The 27278-nt window shown below is 34.4% G+C and overlaps 1 protein-coding gene and 1 long non-coding RNA gene across 14 annotated transcripts in view; both read right to left on the bottom strand.

Moving 5' to 3' along the window:
* KHDRBS2 (KH RNA binding domain containing, signal transduction associated 2) overlaps positions 1–27278 on the bottom strand; it is a 624340-nt gene that overhangs the window by 371545 nt on the left and 225517 nt on the right. The gene's annotated exons all lie outside the window — the stretch shown is intronic.
* On the bottom strand, positions 12396–15878 carry LOC128315610 (uncharacterized). The gene is made up of 2 exons (XR_008298552.1): positions 15164–15878; positions 12396–14932 (listed from the first exon to the last, which is right to left on the bottom strand). It is a non-coding gene; the product is annotated as an uncharacterized LOC128315610 (long non-coding RNA).

Below are 27278 nucleotides of genomic sequence, written 5' to 3'. Positions count from 1 at the left end.
TCTAGTGCAGTGACAATTTCCAGCGCTCCAGACAAAACTCTGAAGCACTTTGTGTCCCCCCTCACCTACTCCACCTCCAGTTTCATGGTCGGATCCAAGAAATACACAGAGGAGCCCACACAGATGGCAAAAATAGCAGTTCCATCTAGGTTTAAAATGTTTCAAATCACAGGGAAAGCCTTTATATTTTCTGATCCTACTAATGACAGCTAGAACTGTTCTCTCGAAAATTAGATACATTTAATGTCATTTCTAAGTCTCTCATAAAGGTGGTACAACTAGCATTCCCTCTTGAATTACAAATGGTAAGCTTTTTGAGGATTTTCCTTCTTGCTGTGATGATTTCAGTAACTTCACTCAGCATAGATAGATGGGGCCATTTATGCCCAGTCACTAGCCTTCCTCCTGAACTCTCTCAAGCTGATTTTCCCTCACCCAGGTTTAGACTTTCAAATATGCTTTTAAATCAATCATTAATCAGTAGCCAGACCAAGACAGAAAAAAAACACAAACAGTGGCAACTAAGGAGCCCTTCTCAAAAAGGATCTTTTCTTTTTCTTTCACTGCCCCTTCCATGGTTCTATTAGCTTCTCCTTGGGAATTTCAACTTTCAACCCAAGGTTATATTTAACGGTAGAATGAGGCAGGATGATCAAATCCAACCATTCTAAAAAGCTTTATCACATCAATAATTTTTGGAAATAACCTGGGATGCTGTTTTTTGCATCCATGTATTAGTAGAGAACACTTAATTCTGGTCATACAGGAAGAAATAAAATAGCATTGAACATGTTGCTGACTATATAGTAAGTGTTCAGAAAATACTTGATAACCGATATATTAAGAACTTATACAACACAATACCAAACCAAACCAAACAAAAACACAAATTATCTCCTTAAAAGTGTATAGAAGACCTGAACAGACATTATTGCAAAGAAGACATACAGATGGCCAACAGACACATGAAAAGATGCTCAACATCATTAATCATTAGAAAAATGCACATCAAAACCATAATGAGATATCACCTTATACTTGTTCAAATGGCTAATATAAAAAAGACAAGAAATAACATGTGTTAGTAAAAATCTGGAGAAAAGGGGACACTTATGCCCTATTGGTGGAAATGTAAATTGGTGCAGCCACTGTGGAAAACAGTATGAAGATTCCTCAAAAAAATTAAAAATAGAACCAACATGCCACATAGTCTAGTAATCCCACTACTGGGTATTTACTCAAATAAAATGAAAACACTAATTCAAAAACATATATGCACTCTTATCTTTACTGAACATTATTTATAATAGCCAATATATGGAAGCTGCCTAAGTGTCCACCAATAGATCAATGGATAAAAAAGATGTGGTGTATATGTAATCGAATATTACTCAGCCATAAAAAAAAAATCTTGCCATTTTGTGACATAGATGGGCCTAGAAGGTATGCTAAGTAAAATAAATCAGACAGAAAAAGACAAATACCATAAGACTTCATTTACATGTGCAACCTAAAAAACAAAACAAACAAAAAAACAGGAAAAGAATCATAAATACAAGGAACAAACTAATGGCTACCAGAAAGGAGGGCTTGGAGTACTATGCAAAAGAGGTGAAGGGGACTAAGAGATACAAACTTCCAGTTACAAAATAAAAAAGTCACAGTATGAAAAACAGCCTGGGGAACATAAATAATAATATTGTGATAATATATGGTAGCAAATTATAATTACACTTATTGTGGTGAACACAGCCCAATGTATAGAATTGTCAAATCATTATGTTGTACACCTGAAATTAATGTAACATTGTATGTCAATTATATTTCAATAATTAAAAAAAAGGCAATACTTGAAAACTGATAGCTTTGGCAAAAGTCAAATAAAGTATTGAGGTAAGAAGGAAATAGATATATAGATATAGATATAGATATATAGATAGATATCTAGATCTAGATATATATTATATGTATATGTATATAGATACATATGTATCACACATATAGATATGTATATGTATATAGAGATATATGTATATGTATAGATATAGATAGATATTATATGTACACATATATGTACATACATGTATATGCATACATGTATATGTATATGTATGTACATGTATATGCATACATGTATGTACATATATATACATTATATGAAGTCAGAATAGAACTGTAGTTTCTTATATTCAAATTTTATTACCTGAAAGTATTAGGTCCCGATAAGAAATATTCAACAAATCATAACAAAACAATCAAATGAAAACAACTATATGTTGGTAGAACCAATTTATCCATTTTTTTCTATCAAATAATTTTCATTCCCTAACCAATAAGAAGTTGTGCCTAAAGTCACATAACAGTGGTGATTTTCAGTAGCGCCCTGAAATCTGTACAGGAAGGTAAGAACTGCTTTAGACAGGAATTGATTAAATGACAAAGTAGAATAATCATATTTGGCACCAAAAGATGATAAAATTCTATAAAAAAATAGCAAAAAAGGAACATGTGTCATAAAATTTTAACTTAGAAAACAAAATTTCATAATTGAAATGTAAATCTGAATTGAATACATTTTAATGTTTTTCATCAATCCTCAGAATTATGCTTTTGTAAATAGTATGGTTTCCTAATTTAAACATCTGAATTATTTTTTATAAGAATTTAGAAAATGGTTTTTGTATGTTGACTGTGTATCTTGCAATCTTGCTATGTCATTTATTAGCTTTAGTTTCTTTGTTTTTTGCTATTTGTTTTTTTTTTTTTTTTTTTTTTTGACATTCCAATAGATTTTCTCAATAGCCAATCATGTTATCTGTGACTAAGGACAGTTTTATTTCTCCTTTACAATTTGGAGGCCTTTAATTCAACAGTCCTGCCCTACTGCGTTGGCTAGCACTTTCTGCAAAATGTTGACTAGAAATGGTGGGAACAGACATTCTATCTTGTCCCTAAACTTGGAAGAAAATATTCAGTCTTTCAGGATTAAGTATGTTACCCCCAGGTTTCTCACTGATGCTCTCTATAAGGTTGAAAAAGTCTGTTTCTATTCCAAGTTTACTGTATTATCATTAGGAATGGTGTCAGGATTTTGTCAAATGCTTTTAATGCATCTAATTGAGATTATCATACGGTTCTTCTTTCTCTTTCTGTGTCTTGTTAATGTACTTATCTAATTTTGATATGAAGGTAATGGTGGCCTCATAGAATGAATTGGAAAATACTTCCTCCTCTTCAAAATTCTGGTAGATGTTATGCAGAATTGGTATTATATTTTCCTTATTCAATTGGTAGAATTCACCCATGGAGCTATGTGGGCATAGAGTTTTTAGGGAAAGCTTTAAGTACAAAGTTAATTCTTAGTTGATAAAAGGCTATCAGGCTACTTCCTGTAATGAACTGCAATAGCTTGTATCTTTTAGAGAATATTTCTTTTTCACTGAAGTTGTAGAATATATTGACATAAAGTTGTTCATAACGTTTTCTTATTATCTTTTTAATATCTGTGGATCCATAGTAATGTCTCATTGTTAATACTAATAATTTGTTTCTTCTCTCTTTTATCCTTGAGTAGTCTGGCTAGAGGTTTATCAATTATATTGATTTTTCTCAAAGAACACTTTTTTGAAATTCTTCCTTATATTTCGATTTTGTATTTCAGCAATGTTCTCTCTGATATTTATTATCTTTCTTTGTTTTGTTTGTTATTTTTCTAGTTTTTGAGGTGGAAGCAAAGGTCATTGATTTGACATTTGTCCTTTTTTAATATATGTTTAATGCTACTGATTTACTGGTATCTCTTGCATTCTGATATGTTGTGAGCACCTGAGAGTAGAATATATAATCTGCTATTTATGTGGGGGAAATATTTCTATAAGTGTTCATTAAGTCACTTACCAAAAATGCCTTTTAACTCTTCCATATCCTTACTAATTGCCTGCATATTCTATATATTATTGAGAGAGGGTATTTCTCAAGCTATAACTGTGGATGTGTCTATACCTCATTGCAATTCTAACAGTTTTGCTTTAAATATTTTGAAGCTGTTGTTATGTGCATAAACTTTAGAATTGTTATGTTCTCTTGATGAATTGACCCCTTTTATTATCAAATCCCTATCACTAACAATTGAGCATCTTTATCCTTGATAATATTCTTTTATCTGAAATCTAAATTATGTAATACTTATATAGCCCCTCCAACTTCCTTTGATTAATTTTAGCATTCTCTTCCTTTTCTTTTAACTATTTGTGCCTTATATTTAAAGTGTGCTTCTTGTAAGTATCATGTAGTTGAGACTTATGTTTTTATCCAATTTGGCAAGCTCTGCTTTTTAATTGAGGTGTTTAGACTATTTACATTGAGTGTGAATATTCACATGGTTAGGTTTAAATCTTATCATATTAATTTTCTTTTTTTTATATTGTTTTCTATTTGTCCCATGTGTCATTTGTTATCTTTTATCTCTTTATTTCCTACATTTGGATTAACTGAATATTTTTTTTATTCTATCTTATATTCTTGGTTGGTTTATTGGCCCTACTCTATTTTGTTATTTTTGTGAAGTTTAATGGTGTACAGTATACTTCTTTAAGTACATATATTTAACTTATTAAAGCCTACTCTCAATTACACCTGGGTGGCTTAGTCAGTTAAGCATCTGGCTCTTGGTTTTGCCTCAGGTCATGATCTCGTGGTTCCTGAGTTCAAGCACTGCTTTGGTCTCCACGCTGACAATATGGGGATTCTCTCTCTCTCTCTGCCCTTCTCCTGCTCATATTCTCTCTTTTTCTCTCTCAAAATAAGTAAATAAACTGTAAAAAAATTTAAAAAAAAAGCCTACTCTGAAGCTACAGTATACCATTCTACGACTTCTCAGCATGTCATATCAATAGATCCTACTATCTATAATGCTGTTAGTTAAATAATTTCATATATGATTTCAGTGAAACAATTTGAAAACTCTGCCTAAATTTTTCACCCATGCCTCGTATGTTGTTATATAGACTAAAGTAGATTGAATCTAAGTGTAACAATCAGAATGTAAATTCTGAAAAGACAAGATACCAATATAAAATCAATGTAGTAGTATATTTAGGGTCATAAGATTATGTTTTGCATTGGGAAAACTTTTTTCATTACTTCTGATCACTGTACTGAAAAATGTTACTGAAGATATTCTATCTCCATATATTTATTCTTTTTTAGCTATGGTTATCACTAGTATACATAAATATAACTATATGAGTATACTGTTGCTTCAAATAAATATGGAGCTGCCCATTTACATAGGAGCTAACTGAAAGTGCAGAGCATAATCTAAAGATCTGGATAATTTAAACATGAAGATAAAGTCATTTTTGCTTGAATCAAATTTAAAAAAAAAATTACTGTTTTTATTTATTTTTGAAGGACAGAGAGACAGAGCATGAGTGGGGGAGGAGCAGAGGCAGAGGGAGACACAGAATTCAGAGCAGGCTCCAGGCTCTGAGCTGTCAGCACAGAGCCCGACATGGGGCTCAAACTCCCGAACTATGAGATCATGACCTGAGCTGAAGTTGGAAGCTTAACTGACTGAGCCACCCAAGCACCCTTGCTTGAACCAAATTTAATGACTATTCACTGCATAAGCCTAAGTGGTCACATACACCTTTGCCCTTTCATAAATCCTCTTTTTACACTTATAAGCTATTTTCGTTGAACAGCCAGAGGCTATGTCCAGGTGCGTTAATAGAATTTACTTTATCTCTCTCCTGGAAGGTAATGAAGCCCTTGAGCCAAAGCTTATTTATCGTTTAATTTAGAATACTGTTTACAGTCATCAAGATAACCATTTTCTTATGTTTCTCAACCACATTCTTAAGATGAAATTTGTCCTTTTCAATTTGCCCATGAAATACAGAGATATTTTGATAGCATGGTCAAATTTAGATTTATGATTAAAGTCATGTCAATATTCAAGGATAATCTTTCATTTCTGCAAACCCCTCAATATGAAAGAAAAACTTTACATCATATATTTTCCACTGACTTCTGAGACTAATTTGTAAAGAAATTTGATGTTTTTTTTTTCAAAATTAAAAAAAAATGTAAACATTAAGGAAAACAAGAACACTAGAAAACTATAAATTCACTCCAATATTACCAAGTACTTATTTAAAAAATAATAATGCACCTTCCCAACACCTGAACAGGAAGAACTATGAAGTGTACTTTGTATAACTCATAGTTTAGCTATGAATAATAACCTCCTGCACTTTATAAGAAAATGAAATGAAGCACTGAAGAATGTATGATTTGCACTGAATATAAAGAAGGAGTGAGGTTTCTAATCTATTGAAATAGCATGTCTGTGACAGGATAATGAGTCATGACCAATAGCAGTCATCTACTTGCCAACCAAAGGCACATTTATCCTTCTTAATGTCACCAAAATGATGTCACCCTAAATGTATTAATATACTACACTTTCATTTTGAAGGTTAAAATGTAGGTGTAAAAAGTGAAATTCTAAAATGGATTGACATAGTACAACATATAATGCCTTCAAGAGTCAGTTTAGTCCTATTGATAGTACAGAAACAAAATTAGAGTCTGTGGAAGGGAAAGAAATCTTTCTAATGAATAAAATGGAAATAGCAACAAAATCTTCTGAAGAAGAGCAGGCCCTTGAAATAAACAGCTAAATGATATTTGGAAAAGAGTTAGTATGCACTCTATGAAGGAAAGTAAAATTTGTTCATGTGCCAAATCAAATATTAGAAAAAGTCTCAATAAGTTGGTAGGATTTCACCTTGCAAACGGATTGCGTATAAAGTTGGAAAAGTGATTTCTCTTCATGAAGTGAAAATGTTTAATTAGCCAACTGTAGTGGGAATTTATCATATTCTAAAGCATTCTCAGGTTTGCCAAAGGCTATAGGCGTATTTGAGTTCATCAGTCCTGTATCAAAACAGTAAATCTGGAGAATCTGTATTCCATCCTGTGTTTCAGTATCAATCATCTTACTAGGAAAAAAAATTCTGGACAAATTATTTGTGTGCTGTATGAAAAAAATACCAATTAAGATTATTAGAACAATTATAACTTGTATGTTGTTTTGCCTATTTTCAGTTGTGATTTTTCATTAGATTTTTTTCCCTATTTCATTTTAACTAAGTTTACTGTCTTCCTTGGAATATTACCTCAGCTTCTAGTTTCTAATGCACCTGAGGCAACCATCAAATTTTAACAGAAAGTCCACTTCAAAAATTTTCCAGATTCTCATTTCATCAATGCAATCTTTCAACAGTATATGCATGATATACAGATTTTTCCTATCAGATAAAATTGCTTTATTGCAGAATTTAAGTTCTTTGGTTTTTGCTGTTTTTCTGTAATAATTCTTTATGTCATATGGTAGCAAAAAAAATTATTGGTGGTCCTCAGAGAGCTGGCACCAGCTTTTGCAATGAAGTAGAATAATGCCATCATCAAAATTAAGTTCCAAGAGAAACATTTAAAAGCCTGGATTCAAAAGGGTAGGCTTCTATGACTTTAGAAATACTGCAAGATGCTCTGCCTGGAATATGTGAAAGAATAAATATGCAGTACCTTCAAAACAATATTTTGCATTTCATCTTAAGCATGTGTCTAAGTAAGATTAGGAGAACTTATTTAAAAAAAATTAATGTTTATTCATTTTTTTAAGTTTTCCAACATTTAGTCATTTTTGAGAGACAGAGAGGGCACAAGATGGGGTGCAGGAGAGAGAGACACACACACACAGAATCCAAAGCAGGTTCCAGGCTGCAAGCTGTCCACACAGAGCCCAATGCGGGGCTTGAACTCACGAACTGTGAGATCATGACCTGAGCCAAAGTCGGACATTTAACTGACTGAGCCACCCAGGTGTCCCATAATGTTTATTCCTTTTTGAGAGACAGAGCATGAGTGGGGAAGGGGTAGGGAGAGAGGGACACATAATATCTGAGGCAGGCTTCAGGCTCTGAGCTGTCAGCACAGAGCCTGACGCGGGGGGGTGGGGGGTGGTGGGCAAGGGGCTTGAATCCACGAACTCTGAGATCACAACCTGAGCTGAAGTGGGACACTTCACCAACTGAGCCACCCAGAAGCCCCTAGAACTTATTTTTTCAAAAGTTATTTACTAGTATGTATGTAAGAAAGTTTCATAAAAACTGAGTTTATTGAAATGTGTGTCAGATTTTCAAAAATATTAATTTATCAAGCAACTTCTGTCTACAAGAAACAACCTGGCCATGTGTTTATACATCTTAGTGGAGTTGGTACAAAACTACAAAGTCTGATTGTAAGAAAAACAGCAGGTTTGAGTCAAATGGTCTTGAGTTAATGTTGGTTTTGGAACAGATGCTCTTTATAAAATCTTAATTGATCATAAAGACAAGTTTGCTTCCCAGTGTTCATTTTTCATACTTAATTGACATTATCCACACTTTATTTTACTTTTTTAATATGAAATTTATTGCCAAATTGGTTTCTATACAACTTTAATTTCTTGTTTAGTTGCAAAACTGTGACTTAAAACAACACCCTACTTTGAAAAAACTACTTTTACTCAAAAATTAGTAGTTGTGACTATTATTTTTGGAATACTCAAATAAGTAAATATCTGATAGTTTTAGAGATTAAGGGAAAATTATGTTTATTATTATCTTTATCACTAAAATAACAACAAAAACAGTGAAAAAAAACCTTATGGCTTCCACATTTGGACCCTTATGTAAATTGACTTTTCAGTCGACAATATATTTACAATGTAAGACTATAAACATAATAAATTTGAGATTATTTGATATAATTATTTTCTTTGCATACGTAAATAATTTCTTAAATTACTTACATATGCAAAGAATTTACTCTGCAAAATGTAAATATTGCTAAAAAAAACAAAACCAATATTTTTTAACCTTATATCCATTGTTCTTTAAAACTAAACAATTGCTTTTTCAACATCTATGTAGTTATTTCCATCTTCAGGGCACTAAAAGTTCCTTTTCTGGAGTTTATTGATCATATACCTTGACAAAAAGAATTTGTTGAAGGTGCACTTCTTATATAAAAAACACATCGGTGAGTTATATTTGCACACAACTTTAATTAACATATTATTGTAGTAAATATTAATATTCTACAAAGTTTAAACATTTTTTAATATTTACTTTCCACTCCACCCATTTATCATCTTGCATAACTGTGAAGGTCTCTGCACCTGCAGGTAAGGAGCTAAAGCACAGACTGTGAAAATTCCTCTAAATATTTTTTTCTTAAGAGAGAGAAAGAGACTGCATGAGGGACACAGGGCACAGGAGAAAAGATTTTAAGCACACTTCACGCCCAGTGACAAGTCCAAAGTGGGGCTCGATCTCACAACCGTGAGATCGTGACCTGGGCTGAAATCAAGAATCAGATGCTTCACCGACTGAGCCACCCAAGGAGCCCCCTCTAAATAATTTTTTTTTTAAGTTTATTTTTGAGAGAGAGAGTCAGAGAGTGAGCGGGGGAGGGGCAGAGAGCGAGGGAGACACAGAATCTGAAGCAGGCTCCAGGCTCTGAGCTGTCAGCACAGAGCCCAACGCGGAGCTGGAACCCACCAACTGTGAGATCATGACCTGAGCCGATGTTGGACACTTAGCTGAGCCACCCACGTGCCCCTAAATAATTTTTTTAAGAAAACCATAAATTACTGCAGTCTTGTCATATCTAAACTTATTTAAAGTCATAATTTTAAAATCAAAATGACTTACTATAGACACATTTTGAAAGCAAAATATATTATTGTAGAATTTATCAAGATAAAATAATTTATAGACATCAATCTTTCTAAACAAGACAATTAATCTTTACTGTTATATTACAAACCAAATCATTCTTTAGCTATTTAAATTCTGTTTGTCACATTTTTGAATTATTAAGGGATCTAATTTCTCTGGGTTTTAAAAAATTGCTGCTTTGAGCTTTTATTTTTTCATCATTCTATTTAATTGTAGCCCTGTAAGGTAATTTAATGGAAATGTTCTATTGTGGCAATGCAAAATTTCTTGTAACAATTGTTAATTGTAACAATTAAAGTATATTAAAAGTATTTATCATGATCCTCACAAATACCAATAACACACAAATAGAAACCTGGAATACATGATCTGTACAAACAATTCAGAAAAATCTCTATTTGTCTACATGTAAAAAAGCCAGAACAGCAGCAATTAAACTAAAGCATAAAACAAAAATTTATTTTACAAAAATCAATGAGTATTAAAAATCAATCATTTTCATATCTAAAAATCAGAAGAAAATTACTCTCATGATGAGCAAACATCTCTAAATTTGTCAATATTGTGAGATTCCTATACTAAATAAAATTGAAATTGAATTTTGATGGATACGTGTCCCAGTTTCACACTATAGAGATGGTCCGGCAATGGCATGCAATTCTGCTAAAATACTATGCTAATGATGATTTAAATTTTATTGTCTCAGACATTATGTTTAATTTGACATGTTTCCCTGAATCATTTATCTCAACTTTACTACTATCAACTGCTTACAAGTTTCCTCTTCCTAACTTTTATTACTCCATGAAGTACCTTTAAAGATATTGGGGTATTTCCATCTGTGGGAGGAATATTTTGTAATTACTACTTATTACTTTAGAAAATGCATTTTATAATTTTTTTTGTATTGAAAAAACTGTTCTTCCATATATCTACATTTTTTTCTAAAAAAATGTATCTGTCTCAATATGTATTCTAAAGGACAGAGACTTATTTATTTACTTATTTACTTTCCTTATTTATTTATTTTATTTTTAAATTAAAAAAATTTTTTTCAATGTTTGTTCATTTTTGAGAGAAAGAGAGAGACAGAGTGTGAGTGGGGGAGGGGCAGAGAGAAAGAAGGAGACACAGAATCTGAAGCAGGCTCCAGGCTCTGAGCTGTCAGCAAAGAGGCTGAAGAGGGGCTGGAACCCACAAACTGTGAGACCATGACCTGAGCTGAAGTCAGATGCTTAACTGACTGAGCCACCCATGCGCCCCCATTTTTTATATTTTTAATGTTTGTTTGTTTGTTTTTTATTTAGAGATGCAAGAGGGTCAGAGAGAGAGAGAGAGAGAGAGAGAATCTCAAGCAGGCTCTGTGCTGTCAGTGCAGAGCCCAATGTGGGGCTCGAACTCATGAACTGTGAGATTGTTAACTGAGTCAAAACCAAGAATTGGATGCTTGCCCAAGTGAACCACTCGGGCTCCACAAGGACAGTGACTTTTTAAAAAACATAGCTGCATTACTATCATCACCCACAAAAATCAACAATAAAATGTTAATTTCAATATTATCAATTTAGTGTTGATTTATCCAATTTAATTATTTACACTTTGTTTCTTATTTTGAGGATTGAAATTAAGTGCATGTATTGTGATCAGACTCGATATTTCCTAAGTCTTTTTTTTTTTAATTTCTAGGCTGTTCCTCAAACTGTCTTACTTCCTCACATTTTTTTTTTCTTTTAGAAGATACTAAGACACTTTTTTTCCCCCTGTAGTGTTGTGAGAGAACAGCTTTTATTATATCATTGTTATGTTGCTTAACATGTTCTTCCTTCTCCTGTACTTTCTATAAGTTTTTCATTATATCTAAAGACTTGGTAAAAATTAGATATAACTTTCTAGCAAGTAGTTGTCATAGGTGGTATCGCATGCTTCTATCATGAAATGAAAAATATTTGATGTATTCAATTCACTGGAATTGTCCTTACTGATGCTAAAATTGTCCTGTCTTTGAACAGGGGGAGCCATTTTGAGTTGGCTCCTAAGACTTCTGTACTTAACCCTGAAGTAAACAGATTTCCTAACTTCTATTGTGACAAGGAGCTTCAGGCTCACAGTTTTAATTTACCTACTTGTATTTACACTTCTCATTTCTTATATAAATGATAGGATGATATACATAATTTTCTTGGCTATGCTTTGGTCATTTAACAATATAACATAAGGATAACACAGTAAACCCATTACATTTGTTTTGCATTGTAAATTACTCAGAACAAACTTATGGAAATATAATTTCATTAGTTCTTGTGTGTTACTTACAATTTAAGCTTTTTATGTAGGGAGGTAGTATGGCTGAATAAAAGTTCTTCGTTCACAGCATCTTATATAGGTTAGTTATTATCTCTGGCAAAAACCATTGCTGAGATAGTCTGATTTTTCCCCCTCTCATAAGTGACTTAGTATTTTTGCTTTCATGAACAAAGACTTTTTTTAAGTATTATTATTTTTATTAGGGTATATCTAATACTTTTAGGATAAATCTAATACAATTGTCCAGAGTACATTGTGAACATTTTCTATATGTTCATATATGTTTCTATATGTAGTTTCTTTTTTTTTTTAAGTTTATTTATTTATTTGAGAGAGACAGAGACAGCACAAGTAGGGAAGGGGCAGAGAGTGAGGGAGAGAGAATCCCAAGCAGACTCCATGCTGCCAGCCCAGAGCCAGATGTGGAGCTCAAACTCACAAAACCATGAGATTATGACCTGCACCAAAACCAAGAGTCGGACGCTTAACCAATTGAACCACCCAGGCAACCCTCTATAAAGAGTTTCAAGAATGTTTTTAGTTCCAGGAAAATTTTATTCATTATGGCTTTTTATTTTGCCCCTTTGCTTGTGTTTTCTTTTTTGAGAACTCCTTCTGTATATATGGTGGATTTCTTTGCCTGTATTCTATATACACATCCTTTCAAATTCTAATCATATTTAAATTTAAGAAATTATTATTTGCTTTTCATTGCTCTTTTGTTTCTCCTTTTAAATTTCTTTAAGGTATAGTTGACATAAAATGTATTAATTTGAGGTGAACAACATAGTGATTTCACAATTCTATTTAAAATTCTATTCTTTTGTTTCTCTATTTTTAAGTTCATTTATTTTGAGAGAGAGAGAGGGTGTGCACAAGCAGGGCAGGGGACAGAAAAAGAGAGGGTGAGAGAGAATCCTAAGCAGGCTCTACACTCAGAGCAGAACCTGATACAGGATTCAATCCCACAACAGTGGAGATAATGACCTGAGCTGAAACCTAGAGTCGGACATTTAACTAAGGCCAGTCACCCCTCTTTTGTTTCTCTTAATTTATTCTTTATTTCCAAAATTCATTTTACTTTTATTAATAATTCATTTTCTTTTACTTATTTTTTATATTCAAGTTAGTTAACGTACAGTGTAGTATTGGTTTTAGGAGTAGAACCCAGTGATTCATCACTTACATATAACACCCTGTGCTTATCCCAACAAGTGCCCTCCTTAACACCCATCACCCATTTAGCCCATCCCCACCCACCTCCTCTCCAGCAGCCCTCAGTTTGTTCTCTGTCTTTAAGAGTCTCTTATGGTTTGCCTCCCTCTCTCTTTTTATCTTATTCTTTCTTTCCCTTCCCCTATGTTAATCTGTTTTGTTTCTTAAATTCCACATATGAATGAAATCATATGATATTTGTCTTTTTCTGACTGACTTATTTTATTTAGTGTAATATACTCCAGTCCCATCCACACTGTTGCAAATGGCAAGATTTCATTCTTTTTCATCACCTCAGTGGATGGACATTTGGCTCTTTCCATACTTTGGCTATTGTTGATAGTGCTGGTATAAACATTGGGGTGCATGTGTCCCTTAGAATCAGCATTTTTGTATCCTTTGGATAAATACCTAGTAGTTTAATTACTGGGTCATAATAATTCTTTCATCAGTCCTGTCATCTCTCTTTATGAATCTCTCTTTTCCCAATTAAATGATTTGAGGTTATTTCAATACTTCCTTTTTTTAGTTTGCTATTAAATATGAAACTACATGTCTTACTTGTTTGGTGTGCATCTTTCTGTTTTGATTTTCATTCTGATGCTTTATCATTTCTTAAAATAGCTCCCTATGTAATTCAGCCAAAATCCTTTCCTGTTGCTCATTTTTAAGTGAAGAGAGATTTTCTTTACTGTTCAGTATGTGGAGTAAACACTACCACCCCCTCTTTTTAGTTTTCCAAAAGGATAAAAAAATACAGCCTCTTGCCTTCTGAAATCTACCTTATCTGCTCAATGATCCATTTAATTTAAATATTCTATTTTTGCCTTTTTTTTTTTTTTTTTTTTACTTCCTTGCTTAGTTTGGGGCTGTGCCCAGCAGCTTCTCATTGTGTAGCTCAGTCTTAGAATTTCAAGAGTTCATAGAACCTAGGCTTTCCCAGTATCTTCAGATCTTGAAGTGGACTCAATGACTTCACCCATAAATTCAGGTATAAAACACCTCTCGAGGGGCACCTGGGTGGCTCAGTCGGTTGAGCGTCTGACTTCAGCTTAGGTCATGATCTCAAGGTTCGTGAGTTTGGGCTGTGCATTGGGCTCCGTGCTGACAGCTCAGAGCCTGGAGCCTGCTTTACATTCTGTGTGTGTGTGTGTCTCTCTCTCTCTCTGCCCCTCCCCCACTGCACTCTGTCTCTGCATCTCAAAAATAAAGAAAAATAATAAAAATAAATAAAAATAAAAATAAAACACCTCTCAAGGGTCAGCTTCTATTCTTAGATTTGCCTGCCAAATATTATTACCTGGGCATCTGCCTGTACTTGTGCCATCAGAAACCACACTGTTTTGTTTCCGCTTTCCCTCGACAAATGCTAATCTTGCAGCTTTCATTGCTTCATCTCTACCCACTTGCATTTTGAGGTTGGTGGAAGATAACTGTCATGTAGTTTTGGTATATATGCTGATTTGTTTCTAAGTATTTTGTGTTTTCTATCTTATTTGTACTGTTTTTTATTTATTTTCTTTCTACCTATATTACTTACATTGTATTCACCATGTACCTTTTGTCAAAGCTCTCAGTCATATATTTCTATTGTACTTTTTAAAATATCGGGGGGGGGGCGCCTGGGTGGCGCAGTCGGTTAAGCGTCTGACTTCAGCCAGGTCACGATCTCGCGGTCCCTGAGTTCGAGCCCCGCGTCGGGCTCTGGGCTGATGGCTCAGAGCCTGGAGCCTGTTTCCGATTCTGTGTCTCCCTCTCTCTCTGCCCCTCGCCCGTTCATGCTCTGTCTCTCTCTGTCCCAAAAATAAATAAACGTTAAAAAAAATAAAAAAAAAATATCAGGGTATGTTTACACGCATGTGGAAATGTATGTGCAAAATCAAACTAGTAACGCTCACTGGCAACTCATTTTCTTAAAGACATTAGTAAAACACCTGGTTAAATAAATTAATGTTCAACGGAGGGTTGCTGGAGGGGAAATGGGCAAGGGATGGGCTCAGGTTATGTGTATTAGGAGGGCACTTGTGATGAGCACTGGGTGTTACATGTAAGTGATGAATCACTAAATTCTACTCCTGAAATTAATATTACACTATATGTTAACTAACTAGAATTTAAATAAAAACTTGAAACAATAAAATACATAAGTAAAAAATAAAAAGAAATATAAATAAATTAATCAATGTTCAACTCTTAACTAATCACTTTAGCAGAATGGGAAAAGTGCTTGTCAACACATGGGATAATTCACAAGACTCTCTGCTTTAGAGTAATAAGATATGTCTGCAAGATAACCAAGATTAAAAAGTTATAATTTTTATTTTTCTCTTGCGTCGTGAAGTTACTTGCTCCAAGCTATAACTAGAATTCTGTTAAATTATTTGAACAAACAATAAAAATGGTAATATTTTACGTGGAGATGGATCTGGCAAATTTTATCCTTAAACTAAAGAGTTTAAGCCCTCAAAAAGTCAAATATGGTCACAAAGTACAGTATAATCCCACTAAGTATGGGTAAAGTCCCTTATATTTTAATTTTTTTTTAACGTTTATTTATTTTTGAGACAGGGAGAGACATCATGAATGGGGAGGGTCAGAGAGAGAGGGAGACACAGAATCCGAAACAGGCTCCAGGCTCTGAGCCATCAGCCCAGAGCCCGACGCGGGGCTCGAACTCCCGGACCACGAGATCGTGACCTGAGCCAAAGTCGGATGCTTAACCGACTGGGCCACCCAGGCGCCCCTATATTTTAGAAATTTTATATAATAATTACCCAAATCTTATTATTGGTAGCATATACTTTAATAATATTAAAAATATAGAAAAATTCATAACCACGTTTTAGTTAAAAGACACAATAAAATATTTGGGATAGCAATAATACTTTTTATCAACATCAATATGACCAACTATCATTTATTACTTCACATTTGGGAGAGAAGAGTCTTTTTTTATTTGTTTGTTTGTTTATTTGTTTTTTAACATGGATGATGTATGGCACTAGACAAAACCTTCAAATAATTTATAAAACATGCCTGATTTATCTAACATCCTTCTTATGAAACTGTTTCATAAAATGTATCAATATTTTTAAGTAAACTACATCTATCACCTACTATAGTGTCTAAAAAATTTATGAATCACATCATGAGGAAAGATAACTAGGGTTAGAAATTAATTTGTAACTCCCATGCAATAGGCCATGAAAGACAAACATTCTCCACATTAACGATCTAAGTACATCTATCCTCTATAACATAAAATAGCTGAGTGGTTCATCTGCATTCAATGCCTCTAATACGGCATGAAGGAGAAAAAGATCAGAAATCTAAGCAGCAAAGAGAAAGCAGGAGTATGAGATATTACCAGACTTGTGGATTTTCATAATAAATCAGTCTCTAAGATTTTCCCCTAGTAAAGCAATGATATGAGATATGATGTGAGGCTCACAGATTACATCTTGGATAAAAATCTATTAATATTATACATAGATTTTGCATGTTTATTTATTTTTAGGTGAAAGTGCATATGCAGGTATAAAATACTTTTAGTAAGAAATAAAATTCTTTGAGTGAGAGAAAAACAGACATTATCTTTTGAAATAAGCCCTCCATCTTTCATTAGAGGGAAAGACTCCTTACAGTCCCAACAGAAAGATAGACATTGATCTTAATGCCCAGAGTTTAATTTTACAGTAGAAGAGAAAAGAAGAGAAAGCAGAATTTTTTTTTTGGAACAGCCACAAGAGATTCACCACTAAACTGTCAGAGCTGAGAAATGGGAAATCTGTTTTAACATCAGATGCGAGGGAGGAGATGAAGACTTTTAATATCACCACTCCGGTGCACCAGCAATAAAACAGGGATCTTGCAGCATCTGTTCAAAGTCTGATGTAATTCTTTGGTGAGTATTCCCTTAGAACAATATAATTTTCTAAAGTATCAACCCTAGAGTGTGCAATTCTTCAGAGAAGGTTAAATTTTCCTCTCAGTTATAGAGATTTGAAAATGCCACTGCTAATTACATGGAAATATTAGACGCTTCATGAATCAATTTGGTAGAACTATTTAAAATGATGCAGATGGCTTCATTTATCTAACAAATCTCATCTTTCTGGCTTGGGAATCAGAATCTTCAGTTTGCATCTGAACTCTGGTATCCTAATTTAGGGCACTGCTGAAAAAAAAATTCTCCCAAACCTTAATTTAGAAATGATTATTTGCAGAATGAAAAATGAGTAACTAATAAAATAGTCTTTCACGGAACTAATAGATGTCATGAGTGTCGAGTAAACCATACCAAAAATCAGAAAGTAAATTTATGACCAACACATTAGGAATACTTCTTTCTAACTTTCTAAAAAAATATATTGCCCTGTGGTAAATGTATTATATTAATGAAAAAGATTATATTAACGTCCTTGTTCTTTAACTTTCAAAGAATAATTCCCAAATCCTCTATTGTGAAATCATATCTCCATACAACGACATATATGAATCTTTACAGCAGCCTTATTCATAATAGCCTAAACTATAAACAATCTATAAATAATCATCAAAAAATGGGTAAATTTTGGTGTAGCCATACAATGAAAAACTTCTCAGTGATGTAAAGGAACAAACTATTGATACATGCATCAACATGGATAATCCTCAAAAACATTATGTCAAGAGAAACAACACAGAAGCAAGCTATATACTGTGTAAATTAGTTTATGAAATTCTAGGAAAAGTTAAAAGATGGTAACAGAGAGCAGATCAGAGATCTCCTAGGACCAGAGAGTGAGGCAAGGCCCAAAGGACATTTTTGGTGTGACAGAAACATGCTCTATCTTGATTGTGATGGTACAAGCATGACAATGTACATTTGTACACTGAAAAGTGGCAGATTTTCGGGGCACTGGGTGGCTTAGTTGGTTAAGCATCAGACTTTGGCTCATATCATGATCTTACAGTTTGTGAGTTCAAGCCCCGCACTGGGCTTTCTGCTGTCAGCACAGAAACTGCTTCAGTTCCTCTGTCCCTCTCTCTCTCCGCCCCGCCCCCACTCATGCTTCCTCTCTCCCTCTCTCTCTCAAAAATTAATAAACATCCAAAAAAATTTTTTTAAAAAGTGTTAGATTTTTGCATATGTGAATTATACCCTAATAGAAGGCAAAAAAATATGATCTAGGCCTGGTGGCTTTAAAAAACAAACAAACAAACAATGGCTAGAGGTAAAACATGTGCACTTAAATGACATTTTTGGTTTATAGCCTTAAGAATTCATAGCAATGTGGAAGAAACTATTACACTTGCAACTAAACATACTGTGACCAATTTTCTGACCTATAAACCTAGAGGGATGAAGAAAAATTCTTTCCTCTTAAAGAGGAAACTCTGGGCTCCTAACACAGGCAGACTTCCCCAAAAGCTCATGCTGCTCTTACTCTTGCCCTAAGAACAGGACTAGGGTTGGAAAGTGGTGACCTTCTTCCCTGTATGAGTTGTCATGAAATGCAGACAACTGTTACACCCCAACATATGGGCTGTTAACTCAGGGACTCCCGGCACAGGGTCCCTTTCCCCTTTTTCATCCATCTAGGGTGCATACTGTCTGTGATAAACAGCACAGAGGTTGGATGAAAGCATTTTCACAAATAAATTATATCTAAACTACTCAGTTTTTTTTTTAATTAAAAAAATTTTTTTAATGTTTATTTTTTTTTTGAGACACAGAGCATGAGCTGGGGAGGGGCAAAGAGAGAGACACAGATTCTGAAACAGGCTCCAGGCTCTGAGCTGTCAGCATAGAGCCCAACACGGGGCTCAAACCCATGAACTGTGCGATCATATATAACCTGAGCCAAAGTTGGACACTCAACCAGCTGAGCCTCCCAGGAGATCTTTTTATTAAAAAAAAAAAAAAAATTAACATTTATTTATTTATTTATTTTTTGAGAGACAGAGAGAGACAGAGCACAAGGTAGGGAGGGGCAGAGACAGAGGAAGACAGAATCCAAAGCAAGTCTATGCTACTCAGTTTTAAAGAGGCTAGATCATGATGAAAAATCATAGTCAACTCAATCTTTTATATCCTGCAGGTAATTTTATATTATTTAAAGTAATTTGGATCCATTTTCTTCTTACCTTGGGTGTAGCAGTTTAAGAAATAGCAAGATAAAATTTAGTAAAGTCTATTGCTTCCAACGTTATGGCTCCTTGAAATTAATCTGCCAGTTGAAACAAAGTATTTTCATGAAACTGGTCCTCCTATTTCTGTTTTCTTTTTTACCTCATATAATTAAATATTTCCTAATAATTTCACAGTAATCTCAAGCAAACTACTGTCTCTTGGGCAACAATATATTTTGGTTATAAAAATTAATGAACTAAATAAGCTAGCATCTTCACTTTCTCTGCCAACTTCTCTGCCAAGATTATATAAGCCAATGTACACGTGCATGTGTATGTGTATAATATGGAAACACATAGTTTACACCTCTGATCAATTCAGGGAAAATTAAGACCACCCCACAGTCACCTTCATAATATTAAGGATTCCTCAAGTTTAATTATTACAATCCAGATTATTATGTTAAAGATATAGAATTGCCCATTAAACATAATTCTGCTTTATCCATATTATGAATTCTTCCTTAAGACAAATGATAATCAAAATAAAAGTTTCTACATGCTTTAAGATTGTTATAGTTATAATTATTTTTAAAATGTGGATATCACTTTTAATCTAAAATGTATAGGATTGAGATCCTAAAAATATTTTTTAAAATTATTTTAATGTTTATTTTTGAGAGAGAGAAAGACAGAATGTGAGTGGGGAAGGGGCACAGAGAGAGGGACACAGAATCTGAAGCAGGCTCCAGGCTCTGAGCTGTCAGCACAGAGAACCAAGTGGGGCTCAAATTCACAAACCGAGCATGACCTGAACCGAAATCAACTCTTGACCGACTGAGCCACCCAAGCACCCTGAGATCCTGAAAATATTAACTCAGCCCAAGGAAGGCTGTGTCTGTTTAGTTGATGGCTTCTTATTCTTTACTGTTTATTCTCCTGGTTTGGTAGTGGTGACTGTTGACTTAGTTTGATTTAAGTAAATATGATGGTGGTGCTACTGAGGAAATAAATATCTCTCACATATTTCAGTAATATTCAGGGAAATAGAAATGAGAGCTATTCAGTATTCAAACACTGGAAATTTTTTCCTGATTTTAAATAATTTTAGCTCTAAAATTGTTTTAAGGTAGACAGGTGAAAGGAAGAAAATTAAGAAAAATGGGGGAAAATATCCCATAAAAGTGCCAAATAACTGAAATAATTTTGTTTTCAAAACATGCAAAATATCAAAAGGAAGAGAAAACAGTAAGCCTACTATTGAGAAAGAAGCAGCAGCAAATACAGGGCTTAATAAACTTAGAAATGTGAACATAAAAACTTCTGCAGATATTCCAAGTTTTCTAAATCAATGGTTACATTTTTTTGTTTTGTTTTTGACCCCATAGTGATGCGAAATTGTAGCTGTTTAGCAACTATATACCTATAGCTGAGGCATGCCTTATCTGGGGTAAACTACATGCAAGAATACTGGCATACATTCACAGTTCATCTCAAAACCCTGACCTCAAAAGCAAAAAAAATTAAATGTTAGTATTACCAAAATTAAAACAAATGCTGTTTGCACAGAAAGTATGTGACACAATAAATATCTTTGCAAGTAACATTTCAACAATAAATATACTAACAAGAAATCTAGGGGCACCGGGGTGGCTCAGTCAGTTAAGCATCTGATTCTTGATTTAGGCTCAGGTCATGATCTCGCAGTTTGTGAGACTGAACCTCACATCTGGCTCTGGCCTGACAGCACAGAACCTGCTTGAGATTCTATCTCTCCCTCTCTCTGACCCTCCCCTGCACTCTCTCTCTCTCCCTCTCTCTCTCTCTCTCAAAATAAATAAACTTAAAAAAAAAGAAGTTTAGGTAATTTCTGATATTTAGATATTAAGAAAGACATACATGGAAGTGTGTCCTGTACTGACTTGTGGTATGGTCACTCCTGTAACTAGGTTAAGTGCTGGTGACAAGCAGTATTGGACAATTAGAAGCACAGTTCACAGAGAATGCCTTGTGAATGGCATCCCGGGAAGTATATAAAACTTTGTCTCAGCCACTAAAAGCCAAGTGGTGCAATTGATTGTGTTCATAGCAAAATACATAAAATTTCATTTGTATCCTGGCTTTTTCATTTTTCTTGGTCTTTTTATTTAAATTTTTTTTATGTTTATTTGTTTTTGAGTCAGAGAGAGACAGGGCATGGGTGGGGGAGGGGCAGAGAGAGAGGGAGGCACAGAATCAGAAGCAGGCTCCAGGCTCTGAGCTGTCAGCACAGAGCTCGACGTGGGACTCGAACGCACGGACCATGAGATCATGACCTGAGCCGAAGTTAGTCGCTCAACTGGTTGAGCCACCCAGGCACCCACCGCCTTTTTTTTTAATTTAACATTTTTTTTTTATGTTTACTCGGTCTTTTTGATTTCAATTTTGGTGAACCAATACAGAAAGCAAAAGTGAACTCAGCAATATTATCTGTTAGACTAAGGAGTTTGGCTACTTTGTCCTTCTCTGGGCTCTGTTTAGCATCATGAACCATAACCAGAAAAAAGAGCTCTCTACTTTTTATCAAGGGTTGTCAAGAGCTCAAACAAAATTTCAAGTATTCATGACAACACTATTCAACTACGAATGATTCGTGTATTTATGGCTGATAAAACTAGATTACTATTTAACTTTTGAATGGTTTGTGAAATTAAAGAAAACAATAAGGAGAAAACAGAGTACAAAGTCAAAAACATCACTGCAACTAATGAAATTCAAAATCTGAATTAGTGCTGATAGTGCACTTAAGTGCACGATTTTTCTCTTTAACATTACTCCGGTCCCATTATCCTCTTAACTGTATCTCTAAATTCCCCAAGCTGCACTAGAACAAGTAGTCCAAATTTCTCTTCAAAGGACATGTATTGGGGTCAAGTTCTAACAATTTAAAACAAACATGCAACACTATCTTTCTAAAAACAAACAAATAACAACCTTCCATCAAAGGTTTTTCTAAGAGTTAAAAACCATAATTTTTTTTTTAATTTTAGATCACCATTCTTACTTGGTTTGACATTAAAATTACCCATAAAACTAAATATGTAGTAGTTCTTACAACGAGCAAAATAAAGTTATTTGGGAAATTTTTCTTTCTCATTTGACCTATTATATAGACCCAATATATTCATTGTCTATCTGTGTGGGTCTATTGCTTCGCTCTGGTGATTCTTATGTGTCTACTGGAATTTGTAATGTGTGGGCAGAGTGAAGATTGGGTCTAGTTTAAAAAAGCAAAGCAAATATTAATACTTAAAAAACATGTTGAGAGGGATAAGCCAACTAAACATATATGTAGCACTAAATATTATAAAATATATTAATAGCATATGAATATATATCAGTAAATTGAATCACCTTAGGATTCTGCTTAGAAATTCTTCCCTAACATAGGAAACTGGTAAAGAAAGAAGTCAATGCGTAAATAGATTGCAGGTAACCTTGATGGTAGTATACTGTATAACTTGATCCCTTATCTAAATTCCACCATCTGTAAGAAAGTTAAGAAATGATTGATGAAGCAACAAACTCAGTTAATGTTCTCAGCACAAAAATGCCACATGGTCCTTTCTTGGCTACAACAAACCTTCAACAATCTGACCTGGTCAAAAGGAGGGACTAAGAAAGAATACTATCCCAGTCTTGGTTTGGGGCAGTACATTCCGTATGGTGCAATACCTTCCCCTTCTGGGATCTATGTAACATCCCTGACAAAATGCCATAGCACTCATTTTCGCAGGTTGTAATAAAATTAAGAAACCTTACAAAGAAATAAGAATTACCTAACCAATTAACCTTGATTGAGTCTCTTGGCATTAAAGTAGACATTCAAAGGTACAAAGGACTTAAACCAGCTTTATGACTAGCTTAATACTTTTTAAGTCAAACATTCTGGAAATCTTTGAATTGTCTTTCTTGGAAGCCTTTTCTCTTACTGGCAACTTTGAAACAGAACTTTGACATATGTTTCAAAATAAGGTGCAGATAAATAACAAAATAATCAAAATACCAAATACACAAACTCACACAAATCCCCAGAAATTTTCAAAGTCTGTAGTAATTGCCATGAGAGGGCAGCAGAAACACAAGAGAACAAATCCAGTATTTGGAAAATTGCTCACAATGTTGAGAATCTTTTAATTTTATGAATAAAATTGTAGGAATATGTTCCAGTCATCTAATGTTATATAAGTAACCATGTCAAACTTAGTTGCCTAAAATAACAAGCATGTTACTATATGCATGGATTCTGTGGGTGAGGGATTTAGACAGAGGACAATGGGGATAATGTGTTTTCATCCCAGAGCCTGGGGCTACAGATAGGACTCCAACAATCTGTGATCACTCAAATGGCTAGAGGCCGATACCATCTGGAGAGTTCTTTACTTGCATGTGTAATGCCTGGGCAGGGGTGACTCAAACGCTGGGCTCCACTGGGATTCCCCACTGGTACCTACACAAGGCCTCTCCATTTAACTGGCTGGAGCCTGCTTTGGATTCTCTCTCTCTCTCTCTCTCTCCCCCCCCCCCCCCTCCCCGGCTCGCACTCTGTCTCTCAAAAAATCAACATTAAACAAAAATAAAAATAAAACATATATATAATTTTGATTCACAACATGCAAAACACTGCCACCTCATGCTCTGTCAATGAAGCTTATGAAGACCAGAGCTTGGATAGATTTATGGAATTTGTTTTGTTTTGTTTTCATTCTTAGGTCAAAGCCCACTGCAATGAATGACAAATTATTTACACATAAAAGGGCTGAAGATGTTAATGTAAAAATTATTTCTCACTAGTGTGACGATATATTTCACTCTTCAACTCAAACCTGACTATATTAATTGTTTGGTCACTTGGAGTCGTAATATATCATAGGTTGATATAACCTTGTGTTGGTTCGCCATTAAAACTGGTTTCCTTGCATTCTCACAAAATATATGTTTGCAATCCAGTGTTCCTTAGCACATGTGCCACTGCTCAGGTGTAACCGTTTAGTCTGTTAAAATCTAATTTCTCAAAATTCAGATCCAAGAAACAGACGAATGCAGTGAATAAATAAAAAATAAATTTCCACCTATCTGTAATTTCTGATATACTCTTTGTCCTTCACAAACTCAAGTGATATTTAAGCAAAGAATAATGCTTACTCCCCTATCTCTGTTTGGAAGTCACGATTGAGCTAAGCATTCTTTCCTGCAGAGGGGAGCTGAGAAAAAAATATTGTTGATCTGCGGTGCAGTTTATTACGGGGCACAGCTAAAATTAAAATCATGGTGTCTGGGCTCTTGATTTTGTGGGATTACAAGTTGCTTTGTTGTTGGGGATGTTAAAAAGTTGAAACAGGAGTCTACATAACCGATCCCAGCCTGACTGACAGGCAGTGAGCAGAGCCTCTCCCCTTCAGGATTTGAGAGACTAACAGTGCTGTTTGATGTGAGGCATAGCCCAGAAGCCAAATGAGAGAAGGATGATTGGTACAGGGTTCACACCCACCAGGCAGCAGCATCACTTTGAAGGTTTTCGGTTGATTTTATTGTTGATGAAAATCAAATTGCCATGAAATCAGAAAAGGATTTACTAAAGTAGCCATCACCCAATACAGAAGATATATTATAAAATAGAAACTGCACATGATATTAGCACATCAAAGAGAGAAAGGCTTGCCTAGAGAATTATCACACAGTTTCACATAAAACTCCACCAAATGGCACTTTACTTTTAACATATAATAACCAGCATGTTGTAAGACTACATGCCAAAATTTCAACCAAGCTTATTAATAGAAATGCCAGAACACCTGTCATTACAACATCATTTATTTGCAACATGTCTATTTGTGATTTCCATTTAAGGACAATGGAAGTATGCAAGAAATTTGCTTTGATGCTTTCTGCGGTTTCTTCACTGTTATCGGGGTGACTGGCTTTTGTCTGATTTTCTCTAGACTCTCAAACCTTTTCTCTTGAAGATAATATGTTTGCTCCTCACTCATTTCAAAGATAAGCCTGTAGACCACTGCTTCCTCTGTTCTCCCTCACCAATCTCTGCCATCAGCATCACTAAAAATAGCAACACTCTATCCGAAGCTACAGTAAGTTACCCCTGAAGATTGCTCAGAAGCAACCGCTAGTGAAGCCGGCAGCTGCATGGTTATTTTGAACTGGCTGGCCATATGGTGCATGAGGGACGTAGACTTTAAAGAAATTTCTGAACTGCCAGTTAATTTCCTGAGATATTTTGAAATATCACAAACATGCTGTATATATTACCTCCTAATTTTCTCTAAGAATACCTTTATCATCACAATTTAAAAGCCAGCTTCTGTTCAAGCATTCCTGCATAGTTTTAGGTAAAATGTGAGTTCATATATTCAGTGATCTGACCACTATGGGAACAAAATATTGAATATACGGTAGGATTTTGCCACTGGTATTACCTTGGATATTACCACATTTCACTTTGTTTTGGCTCTGTTTCCTTTCTTTGCTTATAGAGTTATTGGCTAGGTATCACGAAACTAAAAGGAATATTTCCCCCAAATCCATCAAAACCAAAATAACACAAATAAAAACATTAAACTTGGTAGAATCTCTTTACTACACTAAACCACTAGAACTATTTTCTATACCATGCAATTTTATAATGATCTTAGAATAAATCTTAAAATGTCATGCTTTGCTAAGGATGGAAACGTCTTATTAGAATTATAAAATTAAATGAGTGTGTCACTCTTTCCACCTACTAATTCAATGATTGATGCTTTCTTAACTTTTTTTTAAAGGAAGTGTTAAACAGGAGTGCCTGAGTGGCTCAGTCAGCTGGGTGGCCGACTACAGCTCAGGTCATGATCCGTGGTCTGTGGGTTCAAGCCTCGCGTCGGGCTCTGTCCTGAGCGCTCAGTCTGGAGCCTGCTTCCGATTCTGTGTCTCCCTCTCTCTCTGCCCCTTCCCTGCTTGCTCTCAGTCGCTCTGTCTCTCTCTCTCAAAAATAATAAACAATAAAAAAATTTAAAAAAAAAAGAAAGCGTTAAACATATCAGGATGTTTAATTAAATTAAAAGTTTTGTGAGGGCTTGACTCATGTCTAATATTTATTTTCTATAGAGCATGATATTTAATCTACAGGTAAGCACATAGCAGAAGTGCAAGACTTTTGCATAGTTATTTTGTCCTGACTTAGACAACTACCCAAGTATCTCCTTTTTGTCGTGAAGCAAAGATCAAGTTTAGGACATACATTGTGTAGCATCTTAATAGCAGAGTCAACACAGAAAAACAATCCATAGTATTTCAATCCATAATAATTATTAAATTGTGCTTATTCACTTATTTATTATCTGTCTCTGCCATTGGAATGTAAACTTTAGGAGGAGACTATGGATGACACATAGTGTGACACATAGCAACAAATACTTCTGCAATTAATGCATGAATATATTCCTGTGTGGCTGTATAACACATACACACAGAGATACTTCCACAGAAGAATCATATGAGTTTTATTTGTTAAAAGAATAAAATCACATATAAAATCTTTCTTCCTGATCAGGTCATGTTGGGAAGAGGTAAAACAGCAGCATAGTAATCAATGTTTTAACAAGGATTTATTTTTTTATTTTAATAAAGTCTTTACTAAGGTGAACTTTTGCATATCCACGTCTGTGGTTTTATGTCATCTGTGTGCCCACCACCCTTGGCAGTTAAGATCTTATCTAGATTCTATAAAATGGAGTTTACAGTACAATACATTATTGTTGCTCTTTTTTTAATATTAAAATTTTTTTTAAATGTTTATCATTTTTAAGAGAGAGCACAAGC

The sequence above is a fragment of the Acinonyx jubatus genome, chromosome B2 (genome assembly GCF_027475565.1).
Source record: "Acinonyx jubatus isolate Ajub_Pintada_27869175 chromosome B2, VMU_Ajub_asm_v1.0, whole genome shotgun sequence".
NCBI lineage: Eukaryota > Metazoa > Chordata > Mammalia > Carnivora > Felidae > Acinonyx > Acinonyx jubatus.
This window is presented reverse-complemented; position numbering and strand designations above follow the sequence as displayed.